The 13,314-nt window shown below is 42.7% G+C and overlaps 1 protein-coding gene and 1 long non-coding RNA gene across 2 annotated transcripts in view; one reads left to right on the plus strand and one right to left on the minus strand.

The window, feature by feature from the left end:
* LOC144332042 (uncharacterized) overlaps positions 1-13,314 on the plus strand; it is a 112,208-nt gene that overhangs the window by 31,791 nt on the left and 67,103 nt on the right. The gene's annotated exons all lie outside the window — the stretch shown is intronic.
* The window catches only part of SHLD1 (shieldin complex subunit 1), a gene marked incomplete at its 5' end in the record, with an annotated part of 112,271 nt that overhangs the window by 5,829 nt on the left and 93,128 nt on the right, over positions 1-13,314 (minus strand).

A 13,314-nucleotide genomic window follows, 5' to 3' on the forward strand; every position in this document is an offset into this window, starting at 1 on the left:
ACCCACGCTGCTTGATTTGTCCAGAGTTTCTTTTACTAGCAACTGCTCATTAAGAGGCCATATGTATGGTTTTAAGGATATTACAGAGCTGAAAGAAATCCAAGACTTTGTTTTGTTTTGTTTTGTTTTGAGACGGAATCTCACTCTGTCGCCTAGGCTGGAGTGCAATGGTGCGATCTTGGCTCACTGCAACCTCTGCCTCCGGGGTTCAAGCGATTCTCCTGCCTCAGCCTCCTGGCTAGCTGGGACTACAGGCGCCTGCCACCAAGCCTGGCTAATTTTTTGTATTTTCAGTAGAGACAGGGTTTCACTGTGTTAGCCAGGATGGTCTTGATCTCATGACCTTGTGATCCACCTGCCTTGGCCTCCCAAAATGTTAGAATTACAGGCGTGAGCCAGGGCACCTGGATTTTTTTTTTATTTTTTATTTTTTTTTAGATAGGGTTTTGCTCGTTGCCCCCAGGTTGGAGTGCCATGGCGCAACCAGAACTCATCGCCTGAGCCCGCTTCCTGGGCTCAGGCGGTCCTCCCACCTCAGTCTAGAGTAGCTGGGTCTACAGGCGCACGCCACCACATCCGGCTAACTTTTTTGTATTTTTTGTGGAGAGGGTTTCGCCACGTTGCCCAGGCTGGTCTGGTCTCAAACTCCTTAGCTCAAGTAATCTGCCGGCCTCAGCCTCCTGAAGTGCTGGGATTATAGGTGTGAGACACAGCACCTGGCCGAGACTTAAGTTTTTAAAAATGAAAAAGTATCAGGATTTAAGGAAAGAAGGAGTATGTGGCTTATTCGGTTTCCTTCTATGCTGCTTGGATGGGAAGCTGTCCCTTTTTCAGGGCCCTGCATGACACAATCCTAAATTCCCAGGCCCCGCTTCCTTGGTGGGTCTGTTGGAGGCTCCCTGGGCTTGTGTGGCTCTAAAAATAGTCATGAGTCCCCTTTAAACTAATGTTCATAATTGACTTATATGTTTAAAACATTTTAATTTGGCCGGGTGTGGTGGCTCAGCACTTTGGGAGGCCAAAGCAGGTGGATCACCTGAGGTCAGGAGTTAAGAGACCAGCCTGGCCAACATGGCGAAACCCTGTCTCTACTAAAAATACAAAAATCAGCTGGGTGTGGTGGTGGGCGCCTGTAGTCCCAGCTACTTGGTAGGCAGGAGAATCACTTGAACCCAGGAGGCAGAGGTTGCAGTGAGCCAAGATTGCACCACTGCACTCCAGCCTGGGTGACAGATGTCTCAAAAGAAACAAAACAAAAACAAAAAAACAAAACAAAACAAAACAAACAAAAACAAAAACAAAAAAAGCAAAAACAAACAAAACTTTAATTTACAAATTAAATTGCAAATGGGAACATAAGATTTGGTTTACACTTAGGTGAGTAGCAATACCAGTAAACTTAAATTACGTAACTTTTTGCAACCACAAATCCTGTAATACACTCTACTGGCATTATCAGTTGACTGTAAATATAAAATGCTTTTTCCAATTAAAAAATAAAATTAAAAGAAAAATTTTCTTTAAAGTCCCAGGCATTTGAAAAGAACAAGGTGAACAGGAAGTAGCAGGGGATGTCCTGGTCATCAATGATCACTTATCAGCAACTCTTGATGCACTATTCATCTTATGACAGAAGTCAGACTTCAGAAGCCTCACCATGCCCTGGATAAGGTGGCTTCATGGGGGACACTACCATTTTAAGTATACGAGGGGCCACGGGCCATGGATCTGGGCTAGGCTGCATCTTCCTGCTCCACACCTCACTTTTTTCTCCTTCATTCCTTCTTCTACCCCCTCACTACAGCCACCCATTTCACTCTCCATGGAGGAAAGGAGGAGGGAACAGAATCATTGGGTGAACAAAATTCAGTCCCACCTCCAGCCCAGCCCTAAGGGCTGCATGAAAGTCTGACTAGCACCTACCACTCTTGTCTGTTTCACTGCCTCCTTCATAAATCTGGCTTCTTTCCTGAGCCTTGAAACAAACTTCTCTTTAGAATCTTTGCACTTGCTGTTGCTCTGCCATCGAACATGCTTGCTCCACATATCACCTCCTCTAGGTCTCTGCTCAGATGTTACTTTCTCAGTGAGGGCTTCTCAGTCAGAATGGGCCAGGTTATGCTGCCTAACAAGTAAGCCCCAAATCTCAAGGGCATTAAACAGCAAAGGGTTACTTCTCAATACCCAGAGATCTGTGTCATACTACAAGTATACACATATATAAGTAGATCTGTTCATCCTCACCCTCACTCCAGAACCCAGACCAACAGAGCAGCTACTATCTCAACATTGCCTAGTGACTGTAGCAGAGGAAAGAGTATGGGGAAGCCAGCAGTGACTGGGAAAGCTCTATTACTTCTGTTCATATTTCACTGGCTAACGTGAAGTCATATGGCCAAGCCTGATTTCAAAAGGATGAGGATGAAAGATTATCCTGTAGGGAGAGGCAGAGAATATTGGGGAACAATAATTCAGTCTACCACACCTTTCCTGGGCACACTGTTTCAAATTGCATTTCTCATATTCACACTAGCCAAGAGTTAGAAGCAACCCAGCTATCAACAGATAAATGGATAAATAAAATGCGGTTGGCAGGCCAGGTGCGGCGGCTCATGTCTATAATCTCAGCACTTTGAGGGGCCAAGGAAAGTGGATCTCTTGAGCCCAGGAGTTCAAGACCAGCCTGGGCAACATGGTGAAACCCTGTATCTACTAAAAATATAAAAATTAGCCAGGTGTGGTGACATGCACCTGTAGTCCCAGTTACTCAGGTGGCTGAGGCACAAGAATCTCTTGAATGTGGGAGGTGGAGGTTGCTGTGAGCCAAGATCATCCCCCTGTACTCCAGCCTAGGTGACAGAGCGAGACTCTGTCTCAAAAATAAAATAAAATGTGTAGGTATGTGCACACAATGAAGTATTATTCAGCCTTAAAAAGAAAGGATACTCTGACACATGCTACAACATGAATGAACCCTGAGGACATTATGCTAAGTGAAATAAGTCAGTCACAATAGGAAAATACTGTATGATTCCACTTAGATGAGATACCTAAAGTGGTCAGATTCATAGAGACAGGGTTGGGTGCTATGGCTCACACCTGTAATCCCAGCACTTTAGGAGGCCAAGGCAGGAGGATCACTTGAAGCCAGGAGTTTGAGACCAACCTGGGCAACATAGCAAGATCCTGCCTCTATAAAAAAAATAAAAAATTTAGCTGCCATGGTGGTGAATGCCTGTAGTCCTAGCTACTTGGGAGGCTGAGCTGGGAGGATCACTTGAGTCCAGGAAATCAAGGCAGCAATGGACTGTGATCACGCCACTGCCACTGGACTCCAGCCTGGGTGGCTGCACAAGACCTGTCTCTTAAAAAGAAAAAAAAAAAGTCATAGAGACAGAAAGTAAAATGGTGGTTACCAGAAGCTGGGGAGAGGGGAAAAGGTGAAAATGCAGATTTAGTGTTTAATGGGTATAGAGTTTCAGTTTTACATGATGAGTTCTGGAGACTGGCTGACAACAATACAAATGAACTTAGTACTACAGAACTATGTGCTTCAAAATGATTAAGACTTCACGTTATGTGCATTTCATCACAATTTTTAAAAATTACCTTTCTCCCACTCCCCTGAGTCTTGGCTATCGCTCTCTCCCTTCCCTGCCCTATATTTCTCACAAAGCTAATATCTAGAGTCCCACTCATAGCTTGATTGCCTTTCTTGGGTTTCTGTATTATGCTAGTTTAAGGCCTTAGTAACTTAAGGAGGAATGCTTCTACCAAGGAACGCAATTTTATCATAGCAGAAGTGGAGGCTGGGCACTGTGGCTCACACCCGTAATCCCAGAACTTTGGGAGGCCAAGGTGGACAATCACTTGAGCTCAGGAGTTTGAGACCAGCTTGGGCAACATGGTAAAACCCTGTCTCTATCAAAAAAATACCAAAAAATATAAGGCCGGGCACGGTGACTTGTGCCTGTAATCCCCACACTTTGGGAGGCCGAGGTGGGCAGATCACTGGAAGTCAGCAGTTTGACACAAGCCTGACCAACATGGTGAAACCCCGTCTCTACTAAAAATACAAAAATTAGCCGGGTGTGTTGGAATATGCCTGTAATCTCAGTTTCTTGGGAGGCTGAGGCAGGAGAATCGCTTGAACCCGGGAGGCAGAGGTTGCAGTGAGCTGAGATCACGCCATTGCAATACAGACTGGGCGACAGAGCCAGACCTTATCTCAAAAAAAAAAAAAAAAAAAAAAAAAAAAAAGGAAGTAGAAGTGAAGACTTTGCTACTATGAACAGGCAAATAAAAGGAAATAAAAGGTGGTTGCAGTGCCGTGCCAGCTAGGGTGTTTATCAAAGATCACCCTGAGCAACAGAGGCAGGGGACATAGTCCAGGGAATCCCCAGGCAAACTTTCTGACGCTAAGGGGCAGGTTAGTAGATGACAGCAGCCCAACCCTGGCCACACTACTGAGGGTATACTTTACATGAGTAATAAAAGTTTGGATCACTCTGCCACCTAAACAACCCAATCAGTCAAAGCTTTAGATTAAGGAAAAAACAGATAACCGTGGCCTTGTGACTATTCTAATAAAAGGTCTTGAATGAAAAACAACAAACCTAATACCACCTAAATACACACACACACACACGATTTGTTTATTATTTATTTATTTAGTTTTGAGATGGAGTCTTGCTCTGTTGCTTAGGCTGGAGTGCAGTGGCTTGATCTCAGCTTGCTGCAAGCTCCGCCTCCCAGGTTCACGCCATTCTCCTGCCTCAGCCTCCTGAGTAGCTGGGATTACAGGCGCCCAGCACCACACCTGGCTAATTTTTTGTATTTTTAGTAAAGACAGGGTTTCGTCATGTTGGCCAGGCTGGTCTCGAACTCCTGACCTCAAGTGATCCACCTGCCTCGGCCTCCCAAAGTGCTGGGATTACAGGCATGAGCCACTGTGCCCGGCCAATTTGTTTATTTTCTAACTTCTCCTACTCAAGGATTTTTGTCTCTCTTGTTACCTGCTGTTTCCCCAGGGCCTAACATAGTGTCTGGTATATTTGGCCTAACACAGATACCCAGCATATTTAAAAATTTGGATGTTTTTATTTGATGAGTTTTATTTTCACAGGCATAATAAACCTTTAATACACAATAGACCTCTTTCCTGTATGTTTAATAATTCCGGAGCCCAGGAACTTGGTACATTTGCGGAATGAATAAACAAATGAATGAATGAAACAAAGGTTAACCACTTCCAAATGAGAAACATAAGCAACAAAAGTTAAAAGTATGAGTAGCCAAACTCCTCTCTAGTCCCAACACACATACTACTCGGGGATATTTCCTAAAGACTGACATAGTTCAAGGATTAAAAAAAAGAACTTTATAATAGCAATAAAAGTAAGGAAGTCTACACAGTCTAACGAAAGTGATTTGAGGCCAGATGCAATGGTTCACGCCTATAATCCCAGCACTTTGGGAGGCTGAGGCACACAGATCACTTGAGGTCAGGAGTTAGAGACAAGCCTGGCCAACGTGGAAAAACCCCATCTCTACTAAAAATACAAAAGTTAGCTGGGAGTGGTGGCATATACCTGTAATCCCAGCTACTCAGGAGGCTGAGGCAGGATACTCTCTTGAACCCAGGAGGTGGAGCTTGCAGATCACACCACTGCACTCCAGCCTGGGTGACAGGGCAATACTCTGTCTCAAAAACAAAAGAAAGAAAGAAAGAAGGAAGGAAGGAAGGAAGGAAGGAAGGAAGGAAGGAAGGAAGGAAGGAAGGGAGGGAGGGAGGGAGGGAGGGAGGGAGGAAGGAGAGAGAGAGAGAGAAAGAGAAAGAAGAAAGAAAAAAGAAAGAAAGAAAAAGAAAGAAAGAAAGAAAGAAAAGAAAGAAAGAAAGAGTGATTTGAGCAACATAATGCATCTAGTGCATCTAGATCTGTACTCTCCACTACAGCAGTCAGCCACTAGCCATGTGTAGCATTGGGCACTTGGAATGTAGCCAGTCTGAATGGATCCATAAGCAGAAAATCACACCAGATTTCAAAAACTTAGGATGAAAAAATAATATTGTATTAGTCTGTTCTTGTGTTGCTATAAATAAATACCCGAGATTGAGTAATTTATACAGAAAAGAGGTTTAATTGGCTCATAGTTTTGCAGGCTGTACAAGTATGGCGCTGGCATCTGCTAGGCTTCTAAGAAGGCCTCAGGGAGCTTTTATGAATGGTGGAAGGTGAAGCTGGAGCAGGCATGTCACACAGCCAAAGTAGGAGCAGGAGAGAGAGTTCTACACACTTAAACAGCCAGATCTCGTGAGAACTCACTCCCTATTTCGAGGACAGCACCAAACCATGAGGCATCCACCCTCATGGCCCAAGCACAATACTACTCAGGGATATTTCCTAAAGACTGACATAGTTTAAGGATTTTTAAAAAAACTTTACAATAGCAATAAAAGTAACAAAGTCTACACAGTCAAATGAAAGTGATTTGAGGCTGGATGCGGTCCCAAATTAATTAATTTAATTTTAATTAAATTTAAAACGCCCCCCCCCCCCCACCAGGCCCCACCTTCCAACACTGGGGATTACATTTCAACATGAGATTTAGGGGGGACAGACATCCAAATGATATCAAATATTTATCTCAATAATTTAAAAATATCAATTACATGCTAAAATGAAAATATGTTGGATATATTGAGTTAGATAAAACATATTATTAAAATTAATAGTTTAGGTTTTTATTTTTTCTTCTTTGTTTTATGTTTTAAACTGTAGCTTCTAGAACATTTAAAATGACCTGTGTAACTCACATAATATTTTTATTGGACAATGGCTGGTATAGACTTCTCTTTTCTTTCTTTTTTTTTTTTAAGAAGACAGGGGTCTCACTCTATTACCTAAGCTACAGTGCAGTGGCATGATCATAGCTCACTGTAGCCTCGAAGTCCTAGGTTCAAGGGATCCTCCCACCTGAGCCTCCTGAGTAGCTAGAACTATAGGCATGCACCACCATGGTGCCCGGCTAATATTTAAATTTTTTGTGTAGAGATGGGGTCTCACTGTGTTGGTCAGGCTGCCCTCAAATTCCTGGGCTTAAGTGATCCTCTGGCCTCAGGCTCCCAAGCAGCTGAGATTACAAGTGTGAGCCACCATGCCTGGCTAGACATTCTTTATAGTCGTGGTTTAAGAAAGCTTTGGTTTCAATAATCTTTCCTGAAGGTTTATGTTGAAGCTCTCAGAAATCAGGTGGCATTTGGATGGCAGCCATGTTGATTTATGCTGTGCTACGATGTCCCTCACTGTTAGAGAAGCACGAGATGTCCATACTGGTTGGTCTGTGTGCTGTATTGTCCTCCTTGGCCAGCTGCCCCTGGAGACCATGCCTGCGAAGAAGCAAGGACCAGTCTTCCAAAGTGGCCCAGTTGTCCCTCCCTTTCATACTCAATAATTACGGAGCATCCACCAGCCAAGGCACAGGTTCAGCTCAGTGAAGGATGCCAAGTTCCGGGAGGCAATGCAGAGTAAAGCCGAATGAGAGGTAAAGCTGGGACTGGGCTCCGGGCGCAGTGGCTCATGCCTGTAATCCCAGCACTTTGGGAGGCCCAGGCAAGCAGATCATGAGGTCAGCAGTTTGAGACCAGTCTGACCAACATGGTGAAACCCGTCTCTACTAAAAATACAAAAATTAGCTGGGTGTGGTGGTGCACGCCTGTAATCCCAGCTACTTGGGAGGCTGAGGCAGGAGAATTGCTTGAACCCAGGAGGTGGAGGTTGCAGTGAGCCGAGATCTCGCCACTGCATTCCAACTTGGGCAACAGAGCAAGACTCCAACTCAAAAAAAAAAAAAAAAAAAATTAAAATTAAAAAAAGCTGGGAGTGGGAAGGCAAGTCATCCTTAGACAGACCAGGCCGAGGAAGAAAGCTACTTCAGGGAGGGGAAGCCCAGTGCTAGATGCAGACATGAGAATGCCCAAGAGCCTAGTGAGAGGTGGTCTGGAAGGTGCAGAGAATCCTTACAAGAGAGGAAGAAATGGGGTAGGCTCTGGAGGGCTTGGGGGCTAGGCTAAGAAGCCAGGTAAACAATTCTGCTAACCTTTTAACTTCAGGCATTCCTTTCTATAAAAGTGTGCTCTTACTAGAGGGACTGGTACTCACTAGAGTGACTGGAAAGTTTGCCCAGGACAGTCCTGGTTTAGGCCTGTTGTCTCAGTTAATTATTATTATTATTACTATGATTATAGAGGCGGGGTCTCACTACGTTGCCCAGGCGGGTCTTGAATTCCTGGGCTCAAGTGATCCTTCTGCTCCGGCCTCCTAAAGTGCTGGGATTACAGGCATGAGCCATCACCCCACCCTCAATGAATTATTAATAGCACCACTTTTCACTTTCTAGAGGGCCCTTGATCACACAATTCATTACATGTATACATGCATGATGACACATTATGCAACCTGGTGCTGGAGGAGTGGGGCTGATATACCTGGGTTAACAGTGGAAAGTTCCTACCACACAGTTATGTCCTGGAGGGCTGAGATTTGATGCTGGAAATCATCCCAGTCCATGTTATAAACAATAAGGTGTCTACAGACTTTTGTTTTTGGCTAAACTTCCATGGATTTGTCCTATGACGCTCCAAGCCAATCCTCCTTTCCTTTTCCCTGTTTTCACTACTGGCATTTCTCCCACTTCCTAGCTGTACAAACCTTTTGGTTACTGTTCAGCAAGTGAGCTGGCCCTGATTCACTCCGACCCATCGGCACCTCGCTTGAGTTCTCTTTCTGGTCTAGTCTGGCTTTTCCCTACTGCGTAATAACACCAGAGTTGGAGTTCTAGGGCACCTTACATCCTACCTTATTAATCCCATAAAATTAGTGACAGAAAAACAATAAGCTTAAGCTTCCTTTTTCCTGATAGCAATCCTGCCATCCACGGTTCATATATTTTAGTATTTGTAACTGTTCCTCCAAAGGACAAAACCACATCCTCACAAAGTGAGAGTGTGTGGATATCACGATATTTAATCCAAATTAACATTTCAAAGGGATGGATGGTTTGGTCAGGTGCTTTTGAAACCACAGTTTCTGTGCTTGTTTATATCTGAAAGTTCAAACTGGATGAATCACCCAGAGGGCAAGTGGCATACGCTATCACCCTTCATCCTAATGACAAACAGATGCCATGAGCAGAGGACGGGGTCCTCTAAGAGGCCACCACGGAGGAATAAAATGAATGCCGGAAAAAAAAACAAAGACAGGTATGATTAGTAAATAGTTCTAAAAGTAGGTGCCAGGGCAATTTAATAAAACCAATGTTCTGATTTGTAAGCAATCTTCTACTTTGGCATTTTAAATTTTTCTTGAAAAATTCAAATGTTCTAAATACAGAGAACTATAACATCCAAGCTCACACCACCTCAAATTGGCAACTAACACATTGTCCTATTTGCTTCAAAACTTTCTTTTTATTAAACATTTAAATTAAAGTTGACTGCTTTTTCACAGATATTATAGGTTAGTGCAAAAGTAATTGTGGTTTTGACATTGACCCAAAACTACAATTACTTTTGCATCAACCTAATAATTTGATTGCTTCTAGCCCCTCCCCCGCTTTTAAAAAATTAATCTCAGCTCATTGCAATCTCCGCCTCCCAAGTTCAAGTGATTCTTGTGCTTCAGCCACCTGAGTAGCTGGCACCCAGCTAATTTTTGTATTCTTAGTAGAGAGGGGGTTTTGCCATGTTGGCCAGGCTGTTCTCAAGCTCCTGGCCTCAAGTGATCTGCCTGCCTCAGCCTCCCAAAGTGCTGGGGTTATAGGCTTGAACCACCGTGCCCAGCCCCCAGCCCATTTTTCGTCATATAAATATATACACACATACACGCACATATATATGTATCCATATGCAAGAGTGTTGCTTTGTGTGTGGTAGTCATTTTAACTTTCAATATGCAAAGTTTTGCATTTTGTTTTCAAAATACAAAGTTTTGCATGCTACTTTATGATTTTTTTACTTTTAGCCCTTGTTGATTATGTCAAACTATAGTATTCTAATATAGGAACATGCTACATTATTTTTCATCCATTCTCTTCCTGATAGATAGGTAGGCTGTATGTAATTTTTCACTATCACAAATAAGGCCTCAGTGAGCCTCCTGATACATACCGCCTTGTGCATATGTACCAGGAGGAGACTTTCTCCGGAAATACATCCAAAAGTAGAATTATGGAATCGAAGGGAATGGGCATTTTCAACATGACTAGATCCTGCCAAATTGCTCTCCAAAGTGGTTGTACAATAACAATTACACCCCCACCAGCAGTGTTCGGGTTTTCCTGTTTCTCCACATCTTTGCCAAATTCTGATATTGTCAGACATTAAAGTTGTATCTCCAATTTGGGTTTGCATTTCCCTGGCACCTCGTACGGCGGGGATGCTTTTCATACAGTTACGGGCCACTTGCGTTTCCTTTTCTGTGAACTGCTTATTCATATTCTTCACCACTTTTCTACTTTGTTTTCTCACTATCTCTTTTTATCTTATTTCTTTTTTAATGGCATACAAAACGAATTACAAAGAAAACATTTTTGTCTGATTTCTCTTTGATTAATCTCACAATGAGATTATTCCCGTCTTTTTAATGACATACAAAATGAATTACAAAGAAAACATTTCTGTCTGATTTCTCTTTGATTAATGTCACAATTGGATTATTCCCATCTCTTACATGGAAAACGATAAAAAGAAGGTGAGAGTGGAACAAGGACCTCCTGAGAAGCCACAGGGTTTGTTTTGTTTTCTCAAGCAAAACAACCCTCACAGCGTCGGCTTACCGTTACCAAAAGGTGATACTGTTTTTCTATTCTATTTAATAAAGAATTCACGTACCAAGCTGGATCCAAGAGCACGGAAAATATCCGGCTCTACTGTGTCTTATTTTCCAGATAAGAAAATTGAGACCAAGACTAAGTCTCCAGAATCACTGGGTGAGGGGGTTGGCAATTAGAACACAGAAAAGGTTTATCTGCTCATTAATTTTCTTCATTAATATGATCTTCATACCAAAATATGCAATAATTAACAAAAAAGAAAAAAACCCTCTAATATGATCTTCATACGGCTATCATTTGACATCACTAGAACCAGTGCTAGTGATGATGGGCCAAGCAGGGGAGCTCGAGGGCTTCCCTAAAGGATTCAGATAGTACAAATTTAGGAACTACTGGCTTACAGCATAAAAATGATTAATAATCCTCTGTCTTCTTTTCCATGAAATTGAGGCTTGCCCTGAGGCTTGTTTTAAAACAGTGTGGTTTTGTATTTTGCTTAGGAAAAACCAAGTTAAAGGATCACTTTATAGCTAGAATAAGCCAGGGAGGATTATCTGGGTCAACTTTCCCACTTCCTGGACCTTGCAGCTTGATTAGGAATAAAACTATGATTCCCCTGATCCCGTCCACGTGTGGGGAACAGCTCTCAGGAGGCAAAGCTGTCAGACAAGAGAACCGGGGAGACAATTTCCTTCAGGAGTCATTTGGAGCCAGGAGCGTCACTGAAACACTTAAAACAATCATTCAAGAATGTTTTTCCCCAGCGGTTTTTAACTTTCATTTCACACAGGAGGTTTCAGCAGATTTGTTTCATATCCTTGCCTAGATGGTAAGCAGCACTTGTGAGCAGAGAGGAAAAGAAATTGAGTTGGATCTTGGTTGCTACGGCAACATCGCTATTTTGATTATGACTGTTTACTGTGGCCCAGTTACATTAAATGTGAGCAGCTAATTAAGATGATGCTTCAAACGTCAACCTTACCTGTAAGAAAAATATAAGCACTTTAAAAATGACACCAGAGTGTTGCTTGATGCATATTCAGCAGAGAGATAATTTCCCGTTTCCTGGGGAAGCAGAAACCTGATCCTTTTTCCTTCAAGAGGAGGCTGTGGGGCCTCCCACAATCTGTCCAAATCAACAAGTCAGTATTTGGTAGTTTTACGATTTAAAGAGAAACAGAACAAGATTCCTATCAAAACAGAGCCAGTTTTAGTGTTGACATTTGCAATAAGCCTTTCCCAGAGAAGGCAACATCTGTAACAGATGAGGAAAGTCTGGCGCTTTTCTATATGCCATAGAATTTTTGTTAGATGTGGATTTTTGTAAACAGATTTCACTCCATATCAAGTCGACGTTTCAAGTCGACGTTAAGTATACCTATGAAGTCAGAGAATGGAGTGTATTTGTGTAAACAAATACACTAGAATATACTGATACAGCCGAGCGCTTCCCCTTTAAAGTGATCACTTCAAGGGCTGAGCTCTTATTTGTAAAATGACTTCGCTCAGAACCTGTTGGAGCCCCTCAGGAATCATCTTCACTCCCTCTGGAAGCTCCTTCTGAATGTCCTCATTGCTGACAAATCTCCATCCTCAGGGGACAGAATTTTCTTTTTAGAAACTGTCAAGAGGCATGAGGAGTGAAATCTGTAAATAAGGTAGGTGATCAAGCTGGATAACACAGCCTGGGGTGAAAAGCAAGGTTTGTCTACAAAATAAAATTGATTTCCTTATATTACACATGCTGGTTCTCAAAGCAGTTCTGGCAAAGGTATTCTAACATCAGTTCTGTGCAATGCAGGCAACATAGTTTTACTTTCAAATATGTTACCTTGTAAGGTAGGTTTAAGTTCTGGCCTTTGCAAAAATTCATTGCCATAGATCAGAAATCTGGTTTTATCCTAAGAGAAGAGATATCTGTGAGCATGGACTTGGGAAGAAGCCTTGAGTTTGAGTCCTAGCAAGCCCTTTACTGGCTATGTGATCCTGGGCAAGTTACTTTACATCTCTGAATCTCCATGTCCTCATCTATAAGATGGGGATAATAACAGCTCCTACCTCATAGGACTCTTGTAAGGATTAAATGATTTATTAGCATAAAGCCCAGCACATAGTAAGTGCTCCATAAATAAAAGATACTTTATAATTATTACCTTAGTAACAAGAATAGTACCCACAGCAGAGTTGTTACAGTATTCAAGTACTTGTTCTTTAACATCTGGGATTTTTCAAAGTGAATAGTGAATGCTTCTATTAATATGTCTGGCCGGGCGCGGCAGCTCACACCTGAAGCTCACCACTTTGGGAGGCCGAGGCAGGCAGATCTCCTGAGGTCAGGAGTTCGAGATCAGCCTGGCCAACATGGTGAAACCCCATCTCTACTAAAAATACAAAAAAAATTAGCCAGGCATGGTGGCGTGCATCTGTAGTCCCAGCTACTTGGGAGGCTGAGGCATGAGAATTGTTTGAACCCAGGAGGCG

Source organism: Macaca mulatta, chromosome 10, assembly GCF_049350105.2.
Source record: "Macaca mulatta isolate MMU2019108-1 chromosome 10, T2T-MMU8v2.0, whole genome shotgun sequence".
Classification (NCBI taxonomy): domain Eukaryota; kingdom Metazoa; phylum Chordata; class Mammalia; order Primates; family Cercopithecidae; genus Macaca; species Macaca mulatta.